The sequence below is a fragment of the Ylistrum balloti genome, unplaced genomic scaffold (assembly GCF_031769215.1).
Source record: "Ylistrum balloti isolate Yb309-2 unplaced genomic scaffold, AGI_CSIRO_Ybal_v1 Utg369942, whole genome shotgun sequence".
NCBI classification, from domain to species: domain Eukaryota; kingdom Metazoa; phylum Mollusca; class Bivalvia; order Pectinida; family Pectinidae; genus Ylistrum; species Ylistrum balloti.
Window position 1 is genome coordinate 220095 of NW_026782049.1, and position 17204 is coordinate 237298.

At 36.4% G+C, this 17204-nt stretch overlaps 1 pseudogene; it reads right to left on the bottom strand.

The window, feature by feature from the left end:
- Positions 1–7952: 7952 nt before the first annotated feature.
- Positions 7953–14500, bottom strand: LOC132547254 (short-chain collagen C4-like; annotated as a pseudogene).
- Positions 14501–17204: the final 2704 nt, after the last annotated feature.

Genomic DNA, 17204 nt, shown 5'->3' on the forward strand with positions numbered 1-17204 from the left:
AATGTCACTTCGCGACACATTTCGTCAGTAACATTTGCACTAATTAATAATTAGAAAATAACTTTAAGGACGTTCCTGATAATGTCCCATCGCGACACATTTCGTCAGTAACATTTGCACTAATTAATAATTAGAAAATAACTTTAAGGACGTTCCTGATAATGTCACATCGCGACACATTTCGTCAGTAACATCACGGACATAAGTCCGTGGTAACATTTAGGAGATAGTAGGCTTATTTTTATGCAAATACATGTACATGTATAGTTGTATAATAAATATGTCGGTAACGGCCAGCATAGAAATTATCGGAACATAGGAACAAATAGAGATAAGGTTAGATAACAACATGTAGAAATGGGGCTTCACGGGTCACAGGGACTTGTCACTGACTCCCAGCCCATGGACCAATTATAGCGATGTATATTCTTGGGGTCACATATCTTAGTAAACATATATTGAATAGAGTTGAGAGCGTGTTTGAAACGAACAAGGAAAATGTCTACCTAAAGGGAACCTGTATCTGGAACGTAAACAACTCTAACAAAAATCCAGTTCACAATACATCATACAAGCTGCCCGTGGTCTAACTACATGTACATACATGTATTTTTTTCGGAATTCGCCAGGTCAAAACTTTGTCAATGTTTTGCCAATCTCGTTCATCAACACTCATTGGAAAGATAAACCATTACTCTTTAAGGTAATGTAAGCTTTACTAAGAACATCAACTTCTAGAATATCAAAAACATTTTTTATAATATATGTCCAGTGTTCCTTTCTCGGGAGTTATAATCCTTGTTGCTGTAATGCGAACATGTATATATGGATCGTGGGGTGGGAATTTATCCCAAGTCCCTATGGTCTCGATGAAAAATTACAAAACCTAACACTGGGGCCTAGTTTATGACCTCTCTATGGTATACTACTTCCTGGTTAAAGTACATGTAAATGGTGTGATCAAAATGTGTGAGGGTATATATTGGAGTATTAAAAAATACGACTACTGATGTGTAATTTACGAAGGTCATGTTTAGCAGTTGTTATATAATAACTTAGCAGTGCATAATCACGTGCGCAATCTGTAAGAACAGTGACTTGTCCGTATTCGAGTTCTTTAACCGATAACTCCGTCTGTACACTGGGCAATGGTTCGAAACCATATCGCCATTAAAGTTAAAATGCAGGTCCTCAGTAAAGATAATTAGATAATTAGGTCCCCAAGCACCTAAAATATAACTGGGTGTCAAATGAGCATCAGATCAGCAAAAACTATGGATGCAAATGAATCCGTTTCTTCGATACCCCAAGGATTACGATCACTTTCGCCCTCTGCACCTCTAGCATATGTCATGACAAAATAGAAGGCACAAGCGAAGTAATTTGATTTGGGCTAGGAGAAAAAACTGACCAATCACAAGCTGATGTAATCCTTTTGAAGGTTACAAGGGCGAGACACCCAACATCAAAACATTACAATATACCATTATGCGACTTCAAGATCATTTGATAAACATCACAGGATTAAACTTTTCGTTTCGTTTTGTTCACAAGGTGTGACACATGGACCTTCGGGTTTTCCATGACATTTTCCATGGGGACAGAGAGTGAAAGTGATCGTAACCCCTAGCCCCTGAGTGGACTAGTTCACATGACCTTATCAAAACATATAGGACGCTGTTTTCAACACATGACTTTACTCAAGTCAGTTTATTGGTCCATATTTATAATAAAGTTAAGATATTCAAGGCACCCAAAATACCATCGGGCTTTAAAATTCAGATTAGATGCAAGGAATGGCTGGTGGAAATAAATATGTAGCAGAAAGTCTTATCGCTGCAATTAATTGAAGCGTGGAACGTTCTCGCGTGGTAGAACATATTGGAATGCCAAAATAAACGAATGGATTGGGCATGGGTTGTTGAGATTACAATTCAATAGCAATCCTTATTGTCGGATTTCTGTATTATGAATCATCTGCATACATGTATGATAATCGTAACATTCACATGAACAGCACGCGCTATCCATCTCTCCAGTAAAAAAAATCCGACAACGCCGTACAATCTAACAAGGCAACATCTTGTCACTGAAAGTCAAACTCTCCGAACTACCGGTTGGGTGGTTGGCAGGTTTTCCGTCTCCGTGACTTCTCCCGTTACCGTGGTTTCATCTCACCGACAAGTGTCGGTGTTCTGGAGCCGTGAATGGGCGCCATACACCCACCCAGTGGGTGGAGGCGTCAGAGGCAGATTTACACCAATGAAAAGAGAGAACACAAATCATCTTATAAAATTGATAAATCATAAAGCCAGGTACAAACACATCACAAAACCAGAAACCTGGAAGCTCATTTTACCAGTGATATGGCAAACTTTCGTTTCCATGAAAGTCAGCAAACAATGCAATACAAGTTATCTTATCAGATATTGAATCTTCTCCCTAACAAAACGTCTTGAATTCAGAGCTGATACGTTAGACATTTCAATAGGATTCGTATCTTCAACAGCGATAGTTGTAGGTTGCCGTCATATATTCAGCTGCGTATTTACTTGTCATAGGTTAAACTTTCTGAACGTTTTATAACAAATTTTGTTTGTTAGTAATATGAATAAGTAATATTTTTTCTGTCAACGTAAAAAAATTGCATTTGAATTCGTTTTCGTGTTAACAAAATTATTAAACAAAAATAAAAAAAAATAGACCATATTTTGTCGTGTACTGTGAAGTTATAATGAGTTAGTAGTGTCCGGGAAAAGCCTAGTCAGTTTTCTCCTTTTATATCTCTTCTAATTAAGTCAATAATGCGGCTATTTTGATTGTGAAAAATTTAATAAATATCATATTTAATAGTGTCATCAGTAATGACTATATTTCACTCGTGTGTCATATATTTTAGTATCTTTCACGAGTGGACATGTGAGAAATATATTTGTTATTACTGAAGACAATTAAATATCCTCCATATATTTCAGTTATCCCATGTAACAAAACCATGCTTGAAATCATTCAAATTAACAGATTAAATTAGCTTTTGAGCATTAACGTTAACTATGTGCAGTATAAAAATAGCACAGAAAGTTGGTTAGGTCATGGTTGCCAAAACACGACTCAAACACACGATAAAGAATTAAAAAAAAAAAACAGAAAATACTAACATGTCAACTCAACCATTTCTCTTGTACCAGATCCCATTGCGTGCTCTTATACAAGTCCATGAGTACCTGGATAACATATTGTCGAGTTCACACGACCTTTAGGATGATATATAGGACACTGGCCATGTATTTCTGTTTTTAACTTTTGACATGATATCAAAAGTTTAAATTTTAACGAAATTAATTGTCTGCATCGTCAATTTCAATTAATTTTTAGCGAAAGTAAAGCCCCAATTTCGTAGCCGCACCTCTCCTTGCAAGCACCATTTGGGCATATATACTTGACGCTTCAAATGAATTCTTTGGTGACATGGCGGTATTGTCTTTGTTGCATTTGTCTGTGTCAAATAAACGCAACTGTATCGCTCAGTAGTAAATCGGTCACACATCCTTTACAAAGATATAAAAGAAGGAAACACATTCATTATTTTGTAACTTACACAAACATTTGTAATTAATTAATAGAATTAATGAATTAATTAATTAGTAACCGGATATGGTATACAGCTAAGTTAAGATCCAATCTAATCATGCATTCCTCCAAATCACGAAGGCATATTAACTGGGACTAAAAGATTGATTCCAATAAATGATTGACTTTCAAAATTTGGATATTGGATTTTGAGACATAACTTTATTTCAACCGTGAACTTATTAAAACTGTAAAAGTTGGTTACATAGTTCATGATCATGGACTGTCGATCACTACCTCAGATGCATATCGAGCAAAATTGTCTGAACTCCTCTCAAGCTATCGCTCATAGTCTGTACTCTTCACTGATGGGTCAAAGGTCAAGGAAATTACTGCACCAAGATCTTAATTTCTTCCACTCGTCTTTCCAATGATGTCTCTAAATTCTCCATCGAGACATGTGCAAATAAACACGAGGAGATAATAGTGTCAAAACACAATCGTGCGAGCGCTTGCAGTATGATAACCTGAAAAGGACATCACCGTAAAAAAACATGGATTGTACGTGTTCCGGTTACTTGAGGTTACGTTTCTAGGCTCTCCTGATATTCAGTGTCCATTTTCAATTGTAACAAAATAGGGTTTAGATGTACTGTATAGATATACTGTTACAAAATGTTGTTTCAATACTAATGTAACCCAGATACATTAGTCAGTAATCTTTGACTGTTTAACACAGCTGGATTTTCATATGGGATTGGTTGAAATAAGTTAGCTTAAACAATAGTTCGTTTAATGTTCAATAGTATATCAATATAACATATATAGGTAGTTCACAGGGGTGTGGATAATTACTTGCATATATACACTTAAGTTGGTGTAGTCTGGGCCCCGAGAATCTTATCAGTGGGTGTACAGCCTTGGCCAGTTAATTAATTAACTATTCCCACTTCCTTGATAATCAAACTTGTGCAATTTCCCGTTCGGATAGTGGACACCTAGTAGTAGAGTAATTACATGTATTCGGGTCAATTTCAAGTAACAAATTAGCAGCAGGAATCTCAACCTTGCACCTCGAGTACTGGTGGCTATACTTCAACAATCTATCATCTAGCAACAATTGAAGTCCATATTAGGGGATGGCCGGACAAGCTTGGTCCAGAGAAAGACAAAAGGGGTGGGATTGGGGGATCTTTAGGTTAGAGCACACAGCCTTGGGGGAGCCCACCAGATGGACAGTTCTGATACGAGACACAATGTGAAGTACTAGTATATGAACTCTGTATGTTGATGAGATGTTGCTTTTGTACATGTAACATTATTATTATTATTCAACATGTAATAAACATTGCCAACAAGTGCGTGTGTTAACGCCTACTGTGTTACACAATGTCCAGTTTGACCACTACGTTTGAGCACGCGATAGAAAACAAGATAGTTCATTTTGTAACACGCACACATGATAGCGGGAAGAAATGACAAGGCCAGTAGTGATGGAGTCAGTAAAATATCCGTTTTCAGCAACAGATTTTATTTAAGGTAGAGCAAATGTAATTTGATTACTCTAATTCAGAGTTACGAAACAGGTAACATTGATCGCAAACCAATTCAGACAGGAAGCGATTTTTGTTTACAGGCGACTCAAATGCAATGAAACCAGGGCAAAATATGAACCTAAGTAAAAAATAACACGGCACGGAGATTCATGAAAAAGTACAAGGAGGAAAAGACCAGGTGTTTCGGAAGTGTTAGCGTCTTCTGCGTCGTCGACGACACCAGTCATATAAACCTTAGTTAATCAACGTAAGTAAAGTCACGTTCTCAAATGAGAACCTTGTATACAACCATGTAATCAACAGACAAACTAACGAGCATCAAACACGTCCAGCTTCATATCACAAAAAGAGATAGAATATTTCTCTGAGTTCACTATGATTACTGTGTATGTTTATATTAAAAGTAAAAAATATAGAATTTGTGTGGCATGTTCCTATTTTTGACTTTGTATTTGAATACATTTAATAGTTTCTTAAGATCAGTAAATATGATAGCCACTGGAAAAGCAAACTTTAAGCAGTGTCGGAAAGCAGGCACAAAGAAGCAGAGCTGAGAAATATCTAGAATGCTGAAACGAAATAAAAATACGATAGTTGTTCCCTACGTATCAGGAAGATAAGCGAGGCCATACTGGTACGAAAGTACTAAATTTTCGTTCAGAAGGAGTGGAGTTTAACTATTTAAGGTACTTGCTATGACATGCACGTAGTAGCCACAAAGTATGTCAGACACACAGAAAATACCTTATGTAGTACAATTCAATGTGTGAAACTGACATCCGGTACAGAGCTTACAGAGCTATTATTAAATATTTGGAAACCATTTTTATTTCAGACATTCGCAAATTTTCGAAAGGAGAAACGATAACACATTTGTATCAACTAGTAACTGCAGATCTGAAGGCTACAGCTGAATATAAGAAACAAAATGAAGGTCATGTTAATGATGGTTTGCACCATACTTCTATCAGTGCCAAAATAAAACTACTTCACACAGCCCTTCAATTACACTTTTAGATATATTGATAATGTCTTGTCTTAAAATAACAAGAAATCTATCAATTATTACCATTGTACACCAGACTCGTGATTCAAAGACAGGACAGACTCCTCTACATGATCGCTTACCATGATCTTTACTTTCAACGTTACCAATAGGGACAACTCTTAAATCAACTGTGCGATACGTGCGGTGATTTTAATTTTCCTATTGCGAATGTTCTATTTCTGGATAATAACATTCCTGCTTTCCCTGCTTATGAGTGTAAAGGGCGTGTTCACCGTATGATGAATGTCAGTGAACAATGTCGACGTTTGACGGATTTTGAGATGGGCATGTCTACCATGTGGATTGTTTATGTTTGCGAATATGATCGCATTTCCTTGTGCGATATGAAGTTAGATGTCATTCTTCGCATGCTTCATGGTTTCGTTGCTGTAGTCCTTGTTATCACTTTAAAACACCATTAGTTAGTCGAACGTATTAAGATTTACATGACAGGTGTTGTCGATGAAGCAGAAAACGCTTACTCCTCTGGATCAATTGGTGCTGTTCTTCTGGTACCTTTTGAACAGTCAACATAACTCTTTTGAATGTTTTACCCAACTTGTAACTTGGATATTTATTTTAGTTAACGTTTTGATAATTTCCTGTTTAAACTACAAAATAATGTCTATGTTTTCCTTTGTTTATACCAACTTATATACGACCTGATATACAGGAAAGTCTCCTCTTTATAAGCAAGTACATGTGTATATTCCGGTTCTAATCTTAGAACGAAACTTTACATACTTGGTTTGATAATGATTTATAGAGCAGAATGAATCATTTTGTCTTATTCCCAACGATCTCCATGAAAATATCTCTTTGTACATATATTCCTCCTTTGTCATTGATCTAGAGAGTAAATAAAGATTTTTGTTAACATGTCGACATTTAGTTGTCTTTAATACTTTTTACGGACAAAATGGCGACTGAATGTTACATGCTATGGCCTGTAAACATGTCGTCATTCAGTTGTCTTTAATATTTTGTACGGACAAAATGGCGACTGAATGTTACATGCTATGGCCTGTAAACATGTCGACATTTAGTTGTCTTTAATACTTTTTACGGACAAAATGGCGACTTAATGTTACATGCTATGGCCTGTAAACATGTCGACATTTAGTTGTCTTTAATATTTTGTACGGACAAAATGGCGACTGAATGTTACATGCTATGGCCTGTAAACATGTCGACATTTAGTTGTCTTTGATACTTTTTACGGACAAAATGGCGACTGAATGTTACATGCTATGGCCTGTAAACATGTCGACATTCAGTTGTCTTTAATACTTTTTACGGACAAAATGGCGACTGAATGTTACATGCTATGGCCTGTAAACATGTCGACATTCAGTTGTCTTTAATATTTTGTACGGACAAAATGGCGACTGAATGTTACATGCTATGGCCTGTAAACATGTCGACATGTAGTTGTCTTTAATACTTTTTACGGACAAAATGGCGACTGAATTTTACATGCTTTAGCCTGTAAACATGTCGACATTTAGTTGTCTTTAATACTTTTTACGGACAAAATGGCGACTGAATGTTACATGCTATGGCCTGTAAACATGTCGACATTTAGTGGTTGTCTTTAAGATTTGGGACGGATGAGATGGCAACTGAATGTTTCGTTCCATGGGCTAAACCAGATATATGAATAAAATATATCAAAATAATAATTTAACTTTTTCTACATTCAGAAAAAAGGACAAACAAATTGTTTCGATTATAAAACAAAATAAATGAAGTGATAGTTTATTAAATGAGTTACAAGTTTAAATAGAGCAAACAGCGCACGAGAGAGATACCCCACTGTGATAAGGTGGACAAGGAAGACTTCCACACTCGCTGACCACAGCGAAAAGCACCCGTCCGTCCCAATAAGTCATGTTGTACTTCAGGGAAACTGGGTATCTGTCCAAGCAGATATATTGTGATGAAGCCTGGTTATATCCACCCGCCGCTAACCATCCGTGATATTCCAGTGTCCATCCGTCATAACAACGATTTCTTCCAGGAAGCATGATCACGCTTGACCGATTTGTGTGACACAGGACACAAGGCATGGCGTCGTCCACTTCCACAGTTCCGTAGAAATTCGATTCATATTGTACACCATTCACATAAACGCTGCCTTGAGTTGTTGCGTTTTTTTCGTATAAAGGTTCAGGTGGCATGCACAGGAAGTCGCCAGGACCTCCTGTATAAGTGTAATCCGACCCACCTCCAAATCCTACAACGATACAATCCGACCCACCTGTATATCTTACAACGACACATCTACTACATAGGTGTAATCCGACCCACCTGCATATCTTACAACGACACATCTACTACATAGGTGTAATCCGACCCACCTGCATATCTTACAACGATACAATTCGACCCACCTATATATCTTACAACGACACATCTACTACATAGGTGTAATCCGACCCACCTGCATATCTTACAACGATACAATCCGACCCACCTGTATATCTTACAACGACACATCTACTACATAGGCGTAATCCGACCCACCTGCATATCTTACAACGATACAATCCGATCCACCTGTTTATCTTACAACGATACAATCCGACCCACCTGTATATCTTACAACGACACATCTACTACAGAGTTGTAATCCGACCCTACGCATATTCTATAACGATACACTTTAACATAAGTGTGGTTTTTAACTTCCAGCATAGACCATAAACATAAAGTTTTGATATGTTTCAACCTGGACTTATAACATTGGTGTACCCTATACCGATACAAATACTACATGGGTGTCATTAGACCTTCCAGAATCCCTTGTAACGTTAAAGACAAAACATTAGTTGAAGTGTAGACCTCTTATACAAGTGTAAATTGTTTCTCCACAAACTCCTTCAGCAACATCAGAGAATTATGTATAGCAATACATCTAAGTAGGTTAATTTGTTACCAGAGCCCCCACTTCTCACCAATTTTGATTTAATTGATTCTTTAAACGTGGAGGAGCAGATTCCCATGAACAGAATTGTAATTAAATGATGGTTGACGTACCCGTATATACAGACTTGGTTCCATTACCTGGGCAGGTTTTGTTCCCCCATCTGACATATGTGGATCCTGTTTAATATAAAATCGATCGAAGCACATGGTGTTAGAACGAAATCACATAAATAACGGGATTATCATTGAAACCTGGAGAGAAACAATAGTCTGTTCATGTCACTTTTACCAACCCTGCGTTAATAAGAAAAGTAAATCGAAGGGGAAAAAGTCTCAATGAGCTCACACAAGTAAGCATGAATATTCTTCCTTTATAATCATATCGTGAGGACGCATTGCACTCGAAAACCACCAACGTTATCAATAAGGCCATAACTGTTTTTCCCCTTACCTGTCAGATTAGCTATGAGACTGGTATTAGACACTACAGGTCCCTGAATTTCGTTCAGTCTAGCCTTCAGTTGCGTAATCTCCGAATTATGTGACGCGATTGCTTTTTCTTGTGCGGTTACTTTAGTAGTAAGTTCCAACACCTGTAGCTTCGTAGTTTGTAACTGCTCTTGTAGACTTTGCTCTACTGGCTGGTCCCCAACAAGTATTCGTTTAATATCATCTGATGAACTGATGGCTGCATAACCCAAAAACAATATAACACACGCAAATCCATAGGTTGACGCCATGACTTTGAATTCCTGAAAACACAAAAAAGTGTATCTATACAATCGTTATATCATTAAACTATTTCCATGTCACGTTAAACTAAGATCGTTGATTACAAAGATTATTGCGACGGACACGTTCAAGTACAAGTTGACTCAACCTTTAAAACAGCTTAAAAGCTGACCTTGACATTGGAGTTATCCCTGAAAAAAATCTATCCGTTACATTTTTAATTGCCAAAACCAAACAAATGAAGGATCTCTATTTCTTACTGACTGATCTGAACCGATTAACCAATGATCCACCTCAGATATATCCCCTTTCATTTAATTTGTATTGTCTGTCTCCCGTACAATATCTATGAACATATGAACCGAAAAGGCCTTGTCACAAGGCACAAACATGGCATATATGAAAGCCCTACCTCTCCGGAGCATACAGTGCAATAGTTATGAGCAAAGTCGACAACAGACAGACAACTTAAAAACTATATGCCCCTGATCTTTCTAAAAAGTTGAAAAGAAAATCTGATAAGGATTTAAAAAGCCTGTTTCTATACAATTATTGACATGGTGGGTCTTAAGTCAAACAACTCTCAAGACCTTCCTTAAAAAACAATGATATGTATGGCACAAGTTTGCTGGTACTGAGTACTTGTAGAGAGCCTATTTTTTTTTTATCTAAATGAAGTCTTATCTTACACAGGTGTTTCTTCTTACGTCACCTGTTAAGTTTCAGAATTTAGGCCCTTGGCATCACCGAGGACGAATTGTTTGTCTATACTGTAACTAAGTCGAAATTTTGATTTCGCTCCAGAATTCATTGTGTGTCTTTGGAACAATAGTTGATAGAACTTAGCCAAACAACGAATACTGATAATCAAGATGAATGGGGGCGATGTTGTTATGTTAATATGAAAATTGCACAGTAGAACCAAACAATGAATTTAACTGCATCATACAGCTGTTTCGCCTCACCCACAAGCAGATAATATGGATGTATTTGAAAATTCTGAATGCAACAAATATATATACTCTTAAATCTTGGAATCAAGCTGATACTAAAGATAAGCCTGTATCATGATATCTCCTGAATGCCTCTCTTGGAAAGATGTCTTGGAAGCAAGACGGATTTCAAAATCAAAGTGAAAATGAAATAAATCTCAAATCAAGGTGTTAATCCATTTAAGAGAAAAGGGTGTTTTTGACATGAGCATAACTGACGCATCTTAGAAACATCTGTATGATGTAGTTTAAATCATTCATTGGCTTTGATGTATTTTATCTAAAAAGGGTAAAAAGTATAGCTCAGCCACAACAAACGAGTTTTGTATTCTGAAAAGCCTGAATATAATGATATTTTAAATATTTAAAAAAATGATCATCTACAGTTTTCAGTAATTTTAACAGATTTAGCCTTAAAACTCGTAGAAATAATATAAACGAATTTGCCTCAACAGTGTGTATGGGACACTCTCAACTTAAAAAAGTGAATATGCAAATATATAATCCGTTAAAAAAATGATAAGAACTGAAAAAAGAAATGAAAGAAGATTGTGACAAATACATGACAAAAAAGTATCCAGAAACGAATGAAAAAGTCTTACTACAAAAAATGGATAAGAAGAGTATTGAGTGACAGGAAGCCAAAACCTACCGTAAAAACAGTGATAAGTATCGCACCTGTTAGACAAGTCAACGTGAACTGAGAAATAGAGAACCTCCTCTATTTAAATGAAACCTTATCTTACGCAATTCTTACGTCACGCTTCGTGTGCTTGTAGATAAAAATAGCAGTGGATCTGTTTTGGTGTTTATTATTTTGATGATATGTACTACCAGTAAATAAAGGAGTACGAACACATCTTATTTGTCGCTTTGTCACTAAATTCCGTTAATATATATGTTTTCCCCGTTCATATCATAATGCAAGGAAACATATTTTTTTCAATGATTTTGTGTTATTTTTGCTGTTTTTGACGTTTCAAAAATCTTAAAAACGTTACAGATCAGTATTGTCCGATTTACATCAAACGTTTCAACAGTACATCATATCTTGTATCTGTAATTATATGAACAATATTATGTGTATGATCTATAAACAAAGGACATATAAAATGAGCGAGGTGAAAGTTCCCTTTGATTCCAATGAAGTGACTCAGAACTAGTACAATACTGTCATCTTGCAAGGGATATACATTGGAAAAGCTGTCGACGGAGTCATTAAGTAATTAGGTAATATTAAGTATTGTGCAAAAGACACACAAGTGAATAGCGCCTTTCAATGGTTTAGAGTTAGATACAGTAAAGCCGAAATCTGAATTAAACTGCATCATACAGTTGTTTCGTCCTCAAGGACTCGTTTGTGATGTTAAGAGGCTAAATTTTGAAGCCTGTGAGATGAATGAGGAAAATCCGAAGTTTAAATCTAGACGGGGAGGTGCAGCAGCCCCATAAATTTCGTATTTTTTATAAATCCGACAATGTTGGGACAACGTCAAGTACATGTGTATATCCTGCACCGTGCCATTATTGGAATGAATTAAAACATGTTGGTATTACGAAGGTGTCAGAAGGCCATATCACGTCATTTATTACGTGTAGTTTACTATATCTTTTTAGTTTTCCCCAGTAACTATTAGTGATGATTAAACAACGTGCTCTGACTGATGGCGAAGTTAATTCATATGCATTCTTCTACAACGTAATGTACAATTGTATACTATTATTTTTTTGATATTTCAGTTAAACTTCGAAAGCCATTACTGTTTTGTCAGAAAGATGCTTTCGTAACATCACTATCATCACAGCGGAACACAACTTTTTTTGCCTTGAAAATAAGAGAACTCGATAACAAAAGGAAAATAAATCTCCCGTGGAGACAAGAAAGTTGACAATTTGAAACATAAGATAGTTGTGATGGATGTAGTGGTGTTTAACTTGAAGCTGTGTAATTAGGTCATCCATTGCTGCTTCGACATTTATCACGGGCTACCTCGTAATATGTGTTTTATCTAGATGGTTTCGCACTATGCAGAATGTTGCTATGTATTGAGACATGAACATACTCTTTACTTGACCATATTCGTTAAACAAACCTTCAGGAATCAAGCACAACCATGCACTGGATTTTTCTATACTATTATTTTGACAGCATTTCTGTTTCTTTTTCTAATGAAAGAAAATAAACGAATTTATTGACAAATAAAATTGATGACATTTTGTGACAGTTATATATGGTACGATTGAATCAAAGAAAAATAAACCCAAACAAACAAAACAAAAACAACTAAAGCCATGCAATAACACAAAGTCTCTCGTTACAAGATGAAGACTTTTTAAGTCTGATATTCTTTAAAATATGAAAACATAACAGTAAGTGTAACTATTTGTGACGTCAATAAAAAGACGTCAACCAGGCTCAACTTAGCTTACTATCTGCATTATCTTTTATGATCAGCTTAAAACTGTGTATTCTATACATCTTATTTGTTGTTAAAGCAGAAGAACTTGGGTATAAATGACGTTTTGTCTTCATTTCACGGTGCCCTTCTCATTCCTCTATTTCTTCCAGGCTTTGGATATGTCGTTACGTTAATAATTTGTCTGGTGTAGATGAGAAAACTAGAAAATTGTATAAAAGACACACAAGCGACATTTCACATATTGACTGGTTGTATTAATCACGTGACTTACAGGAATGTTTTTGTATTTTTTCCGATGCATCTACAAAGAAATTCAAATTTCCAATAAAAGAATCAGTTTTGTAAATATAAATCATTTATTATATTCCTACCCTGGCTTTTTAGGGGAGGCGGAGGCCGGGTATAGTAAAATAGTAAATGTGATGTTGATGTTGATGTTGATGTATTGTGGCGGATGCTTCTAAAGAAGTCTACTGTATTTTTCATTTATTCTCAGTTTAATTAGACTTTTATCAATGCCTGGTGCTAATTGCTTAATGTTTCGTCATCGTTTGAAGTAGCTTCTTGAACATTTATTCCTTCATTTATTATTTCACAAATATATTTAAGCAAAGTATTTAAAGTAATTGTCTTAAATATGTTTTTTCCTGGAGGAACTTGATTTCTGTCAACATTTCTGTCCCTTGAATCTACTACGTGTCTCCTCAATTCTAATTGTTTTTACTTCCAGCAATAAATATTCGGAAAAATATAATAAGGTGTGTTATAACATCAAAGCAATTCACATGTTATTTTCAATGATTCTTAAAAACCCCTTTTCGAAGCTAAAATCATCTTAATAATGAAAAATGGAAAACGGAGAGAAACCGGAGTTACTGGCCCCTCTTACACTGTAAATACAGCACAGCAGTGATTTTATATACGTTTTTTTTTAATCTCGTTTGCTGGACTCGGCATATACAGTGTTATAATATAATGGGACTGTTTACTGTTTTTTTGGTTTTTATCAAAATATAGACGAACATGAAAATAGTGTTTAAAACGCGTAGCTTCTTGTATAAACTGCTGGAAGCTGTGTAACTCTTTCATTATTAAGTCGCGTTCATCATCAATACAATAAAATCTATCCATTTTGTTTTGTTAGGGATTTTTTTAAATGACGCCAGCCATCCTTGCACCTACACCTTTACCACTGGAATTGCCTCTTTATTGTCCAATGTGGTGGGTTGATTTACCTCGTGACGGCTTCTCCATTTGAATTTCCAAACATACACGATCTGGCACTTAATACTTCGTTGGCAACCCTTACCTGTCCAAGTCTTCACCACTTCTTATACAGCCATTCAGGTAGCCAATGAAATTAGATCTGGCCAATCTGTCTACAAAATAAAAAAAAAACACTGTAAGAAAGTCATAGGTTGCAACCCACAGTTTAAATGTGATGCCAATATCACTAGTAGGGGTATCGTACTCAAATTCCCGACAGCTGCCAGCGAATTTTACAAGGTCTACAACCAAATATACAGAATAATTACTAGAGAATCAAACGTATTTGATGATCGATGCATGTGAGCTGACGTTTTTGTATCCTTCGCTCGTGGCCCAATGCAAGACGTCGAGCATATCGTATCAACGTGCATCACACCTACGGAGTCTGACCTTTTATCGTGGCAGGTTATGTCACTTGTCGGAGATATCAACGCCCGGCCGTCTGTCCACATTAAAAACCTTATCTCTGATTGCTGCAAACGTGTGTCTGCACATCCTGAAAAGCAAACAAAGAAAACATGAATTTCATGGTCCAAAACGATCTAATGGATATAAGGCTGCTGACCAATTGTCATTAACATTGGTTCATGCTTATTACAATGGAGTCATCAAGGGTATATATGAATATCCTAGTATGTGCATACATAGAAAACGACGCCATCACTTTAAAGGCGTCATTTCTCATCCAAATGTCACGAAACAACACATTCATAATTACAAACATCATTTCTTCTACAACTGCGACTTCCTAACGTGTGTAGTCAAAACAAGGTATCTGTACATTTTCACGTCACCGCTTACAGGCTTCATTTCTGAACTCATTGGTACAAAACCCTAAATTTCCCCACCCCAGACTTATATTTTGTTAATTAAGTGTTTATATGATTGAATCAGGGTGAATAGCTAAAATATTCGTTAATTAGTAAGAAAATGGTGTAATGATTAATCAAAGTGATAAGAAATTTAGGGCAGAAACATTGATTGAATCAAAATATAAAGTGACTTCACTTTACCATCGGGGGTGACGTGAACCGCGGTTGGGATTATGTTACAGGTAACCAGCTCAGAAATAGAGGAATTTTTTTTTTACACAAATTTCATCTCTCCTGTTAATGTAATTGTTATACAGTTTATAAATATATATACGTATTTTTCATAACCAATCTGCTATACCTGTATATCTCAAACATGCCAGGAAAAATGCAAATTAACTGTTTATGTCGCGCAGTTACAGGTATTAGATGCCCCGATGTCGCGCAGTTACAGGTATTAGATTTTATTAAAACCTGACTAAGGTGCGAAAACAAAATCATCAACACCTGTAGGGCAGCTTACAATTCACGGCAACACCTGTAGAACAGATTCTAAGTCAAGGCAATACCTATAGAACAGATTCAACATTGCCACAACACCTACAGCTTCAGCACCAAAGCAACACATGTAGAACAAAATCAACCTCACAGCAACACCTGCAGGACAACTTCAACATCCTGGCAACACCTTCAGCATCCAGGCAACACCTATAAGACAGCTTTAGCATCAAGACAACACCTGTAAACCAGATTCAACCTAACGGCATTACCTTTAGGGCAGATTCATCATCACGGCCATACCAATAGGACTGATTCAACATCTGTCGTGGGAACACATGTAGGACAGATTATACTGCTTGGCAACACCTGTAGGACATATTCTACATTATGACAACACCTGTAGGACAGATTCTACACTATCGCAACACCTCTACGACAATTTACATCATTGCAACACCTGTATGACAGCTTCTATATCACTGCTACACGTGTAGGACAACTTTTAGCACGGCAACATTTCTAGGACAGATTTTAAATTATGACGACAGCTGTAGGACAATTTACATCACGGCAACACCGAAAAAGATAGCAGATATTAAAAATTCATTGACAGAGTTGAACGCCATAAGCTGGTAAAGTTTGGAAATGCATCATTTTAGCTGATACACTTATTGAAGAAAATATCTGTAATTTTGAATAATCTAGTGTAGTTCTTGCATAGAAATCTACGATACGATTGATGTGAAATCCTTTCTCCCTTAAGATCTGTGCTTGGTTATCAATATGAAACAATAGGAATTGCTACAACTGGTTAGAAAATGGGGATACTTCCGGTGAAAGTCAATCTTCAACTGAACAGGACAGGTAATAGACATGTAGCATGAACAAGAGGAGAAAAAGACAATGTCTGCTTGTAAACTACTGCAAATGACCAATTTTCATAGACAAGACGAAATTATTATGTAAAATAGGGTATATTTGTCCTGATGGCCACTCCTTGGACCAGTTGTCAAGGCGACACACTCCTACGCCAGAAAAAAAATATTAGATGAGGTAAAAAAAACTGCTATTACAGACAACACTCTTTTCCCTATACCTGTGCCAAACACTCCCTGGGTCTGTGACAGACAAAACAACAACACGAAGCTGGTATCAGGACAACTAACACGAAACACGAAGATTTGGAACCAAGAAAGAACCCAGGAGTAGATGTGTTACAGCCAATAACCATATCATAGTGGCGATGGTCGTGCACATCTCCAGATACCCTACAAGGTCAAATGGTTCTCTCAACAATGACTGTAGGAACTGGGAGACCATTAGTTCTATACAGGGCCTCAGAGTAAATTGTCACTCAAAGCGTGGCAGTAAATAAT